Source organism: Schistocerca americana, chromosome X (assembly GCF_021461395.2).
Source record: "Schistocerca americana isolate TAMUIC-IGC-003095 chromosome X, iqSchAmer2.1, whole genome shotgun sequence".
Lineage (NCBI taxonomy): Eukaryota > Metazoa > Arthropoda > Insecta > Orthoptera > Acrididae > Schistocerca > Schistocerca americana.
This window is the reverse complement of record NC_060130.1, coordinates 930,953,454-930,958,563: the sequence shown is the minus strand read 5'-3', so window position 1 is coordinate 930,958,563 and position 5,110 is coordinate 930,953,454. Positions and strand designations below refer to the sequence as shown.

At 38.6% G+C, this 5,110-nt stretch overlaps 1 pseudogene; it reads right to left on the bottom strand.

Moving 5' to 3' along the window:
• Positions 1-3,550: 3,550 nt before the first annotated feature.
• On the bottom strand, positions 3,551-3,667 carry LOC124556904 (annotated as a pseudogene).
• Positions 3,668-5,110: the final 1,443 nt, after the last annotated feature.

Sequence of the window (5,110 nt, the reverse complement as noted above, 5' to 3'; positions counted from 1 at the left end):
ACGTCGTAGGGAAACCTTGTAGAAGCCGTTTGTGGCCAGGGAGATGCAGCAGTGTTAAATATGGCGGACCTGAGACCGGCCATAAAGGGAAACATTTATGAAAACTGTTTAATTCTGTAATAATTCAGGGAAAGAAGCCACAGTAATATTAATCTACCACCCTTCATAAATTTTCATTGTGATCCCAATAAAACACGAATATTGATCATATATATAATAGTTTAGGATTTACTGTTAAAGTGAAATTAACAAGTTTTGTAGCAAAGACCTGAATGCTAATATCTGAACGCTTTGGTCGATCTTCATGATCGACATTTCATATAGAAGCGCATCATTAATCTGACAAATTGTAACACCACACTCGACTGTCAGCAATCGGTACAGTGCAACTTTATTTAAGGAGTGTTTACTCGTTACTACTTAAGTTCTTTCGATCACTGGAGGGAGGTGATGCTTTATGATGTGTAAATTGTTTAACGTAATAGTGTGGTTAAATAATGGAATTTTATTAACTATGTTTGTTTATGTATGAAAAACTGCAGTGTAAAAACTGGTTCATATTAGGCATTTTGTATTGTATACTATAAAAGACATAGTAATTCCCCTCCGCTACAGACGTGGTGTGGCGTGAGCTGAAAGGTGGAACTGGCGCTCAATCTGGGCGCAAGCGAGAGAACATGGTAGGAGTTAGCAGCCAGCAGCCCACCAATCAACAGCGCAGGTGCCGAGCGAGGCATCCAATATCTAATTTGAGATGGAGTGGCGTCGGGAGTAATTGTGGCTGTAGAATGATGCTCTCGCATTGGAAATGGCTCTAAAAATGATATTCACGTCACCCAGAAGAACTAAATAGAGCATATTACTGCCTAAGGAGAGACCAGGTAACTGCCACGTGCTTGCCATCACTATGGCGCCAGCACTTCATCATATCCAAGAGGTTAGAACTGTATAGAAGTATGAAACATAGTGTTTGTGTGATTTAATTTGCAATAATAATACAAATATTGCTGAACTTTGTGGTTGAACCATGAATTTACTCCTTTCATGGTACCTAACAGCGTCCTCTCCTCAAAATTATTAAACACAGAGTATCCTGTGTGTGAAAACTGATAATAATCTGTGTTATTTAATTAAGCCTAATTTCTGAATGCAAAAATATATATAAATGTGGATAGTCAGATTAATGGTTACATTGAAGTCAAGGGAGGTAATGAATTTACAAAAATCTCCAATGTGTTTTGCTTTACTTCTATTTTACAAATATCAGTGTTTTAATGTTCAGCAGTATAAAAGTTGCCAGTGAAAATCAATTGCTTCACAAGTGGTGTTATAAAGCATTTGGTTTATATGCTGTTTTGCAATTAACTTTTAATTGAAGTCTTTTCTTAAGTCTGTAGAGAGTACTGTCAGTGCAAATGGTATTAAAATATTACAAGATAAATCCTCTTAAGTGGTGAAGTAATGCAGTTTTCATCATCATTCAAAATATTTATGTAAAGTATGTATAGTTTGCGTATATATAGAAGGGATAGTTTGTGCCCCCCCCCCCCCCCCCCATTTTCAATCTGTTATATCAGGAAAAAACCAAACTGAATAGTTATTTTCCAGCTAAAGAAACCAGAAGTGATTATTTAAAAGAGTATATATATATATATATATATATATATATATATATATATATATATATATATATATATAAGGTATGTGTACAGTGTTAACTTATTGCGTTTGTGACGTGTATATGTGTGTTAGTCAAACATTAATTCTTACCAGATGCCACTTAGTCTTGTGTATGCCCTAGTGAACATTTCGTGAGCCAAATTAGTGAAGGTAGAAGTAAAGGTGGGTGTTAACAGGGATAAAGTCTCTTTACCATTTCTGTGGTTGCTTCTCTATGTTGCTGATAACTACTGCTACCCACTGTGTAGATCGTCTGGTTATTGTAGGTGTTCATTGCACTTTTCTGAGAAAGTATCTATAAAAGTCACTTTTGCAGGAGTAAAAATAGATTCATTAAAAATAATGTTTCCACATTATTATGACTAACATAACGTTTTATATTTCATTTACAGGAACCCTGTTACTGTAATTTCTTACAAAATTTTTGTCTTTCTGTTGTCTACCAACTGCTACTATTACGAATTTCATGTTCGATCCCCTCTGTCTGTTAGGTATCACACGGTCCAACTTTTAAAACTTCCTCCCAGAGAATAACATTTACTGCAAGTTTAAACCAAATTCGGTAATCATTAATACGTGGTAGTGTTATAAAATGATCTAAATATCAACTCTGTAACTTTATTTGTTTAAGGGATACAGTAAGTTTAAATTATCAATATTTTCAGTTAAGCATCAGATCATCATTTGCTCCACAGAAAAGACATTGAATGATGACAGAACGACACTTTATTGAACCATTAGGTAACCGAATATTTGTTTAAAGTTTAGTGCATAATAGTTATTTTTGTTCTTTATTTATTTATCAGAAACCACATTGGTGCAAGGCTACTGGCCGTGATATTCAAAGTTAAGAAGGAAATTGTATTGATAATAAGATGGACAGCTTCAGGAAAGGGGACTGCCCTAATCAGTTGAGCGACGATATTCGGCACGCGGGAGATGCAGCTGGAGACGGACAGAGAGACAATTCTGGTCTAGACACCAAAGGGTACAGTGCTGGTGGAGACGAGTAAGCGGACGGTCGGGCTTTAGGTAGCTAGAAAGTGAAACGACTTAGAAAATTTCTGGACTGGTAATTCGCGAAGAGATTGTGAATGATTGAACTGTGTCAAATGGATATGCGCTCGAGTGCAATAGTAATACTACATAGGACCACTTTTAATATTAGTTTGCTTTCTGAATAAACATCATTCTAACCAAATCGCAACTGTGTGACCTACATCATTTATGGATCGCTAATTTAGCTCCCGATATTATTATTACTGTTGTTATATGTTATTTTAACATTGTATCTTTAAACACTTTCACAGACTTTTCATCAGTCAGACAATTTAATGAAAAGATCACAAGTGTCAAATTTAGGGCGTGTAATGCGACACGTGCGGTTCAACCTCTAGACGTGTTTGGGCCAAGACATTTCGGTGAAGGGGAATCGCATGTGGCCCGAACATCTTTGGGATGTTAGCTCGCAATACTTGTGTTTCATGATGGGGTATGTTGTGTAATAGTTTTGCATTCTCTATCAGATTTAGTATGCTGGGGCTATTCGATAGAAGATCCTCACTGGCCTCCAGGTCAACATCTTGTTCCGCATACTGCTCGTTGAAGTACTTTCCTGAGTAACGTTTGATGGCAAGTTGCTCGTTATGTACCATGCGTTCTTCGTCTTTCACTCCGTCGTCAGGCCACGAGTGGCCTACCGGGACCATCCGACCGCCGTGTCATCCTCAGTGGAGGATGCGGATAGGAGGGGCGTGGGGTCAGCACACCGCTCTCCCGGTCGTTGTGATGGTATTCTTGATCGAAGCCGCTACTATTCGGTCGAGTAGCTCCTCAATTGGCATCATGAGGCTGAGTGCACCCCGCAAAATGGCAACAGCGCATGGCGGCTGGATGGTCACCCATCCAAGTGCCGCCCACGCCCTACAGTGCTTAACTTCGGTGATCCCACGGGAACCGGTGTATCCGCTGCGGCAAGGCCGTTGCCCCTGTTCGTCTTTCAGATAGTTAATTACTTTTTGTTTACCTGATCTGAATTCGGGAATTAACCAAATTTGATTCCACAAAGAACCGATGTGCACAGCGATTGTCGATCAGTTAAGGAATGATATCATCACGGCGATCAAATGCAATCCTACTGGTTTTTCATTAATCTTGCATATCTAAATTTCAACTAGTATAGCAGAAATCTGTAATAATAAAGAACCAAGGAGGTTGTGACTGATTGGTGTGTTCCTATCCTTCCTTAAATAGGGAATTGTGTTCCTGTGAAAATGTCACCTATGTTTAATGAATTTATTCGCTTTCTGTTTAAGGATCCCCAAGCCAAAGCAGTTATTTTCGACTTAATGCATTTCATATCTAAGCTGTTATTAGAGAGGTGTGAAGGGTTGCTCCACAGATCGCGCAATCAAAAGAAGTATTATTAGGTCATGTGTTTCCGCAGATATGCTTTTTATCTGGAGTACGAATTTTTTTTATTTCCTAAGTTGTTGTTTAGCGTACTGAACCTATAAACTAATACGTTTCTTGTATTTTGACTGAAATCGGAGACATTTACCCCAAGTTTCTTTGATCTACTGTTTTACTCCTTAGTTGCGCAATAGTGAGGTGTTTAATTGCCAAGTGCTGCTTCCGAGAAAAGTTGTTTGCTTCACATGTCTGAAAGTTATATTATAAGTAATATGATCCGAAAAATTCACAGGACAAAACTCACAAGCTATTACATTACATAAGACATAAACCCTGTACCGACGTAGAGATCTAGATTCGATCTAGTCTGCTTGCGGAATCTCTGTTACCGTACATAACCCATGGCTTTCCCGGTCGAAGTAATCCCAAGTGTCTATCACATGCAGTTCATCGATTAAAACTTCCATCTCAACATATGCACTGAAATTTGATGTTTGATCTTCTTTCCACTGCATGCAATTAAAGTCCCCACCTCTTATTATATGAGACTGGAAATAAGAAAAACGTCCACAATTGCATCTTTAAGCAAATTACTCCGTTTCCCGGTTGAGCCTATTGCTGCATATATATTTATTAGGTGCCAACTATTTATCTGGACTCAAATCCCTCTGCAGGTTTCCGAAAGACTGATACCCTTCCAGGGGATTCCCTCTTTACACAATATTTCTGAGTCACCGTGTTAACCGCCGCCGTTGCTACTTCTTGTAGCACTGCGATGTCGGCATCCGCCATGCACAAATAATCTTTACGTCGAACTCTAATCTGTTAATATTAATAAGTGCTGACATGTAAGTTTGCTGGTATATTCCAGTGCTCTTTAGGTTCAGGGGACCACGCTCGACTGTTATCTGTTGTATTGTTGTTTTGATGCAGCAGGTGTCAAAGTTCTTGGCTGTAAACTGATCTTCGTGCCGTTTCATTGTCAGATGGGGCGTAGACAATTACAAAAGCAACGTCA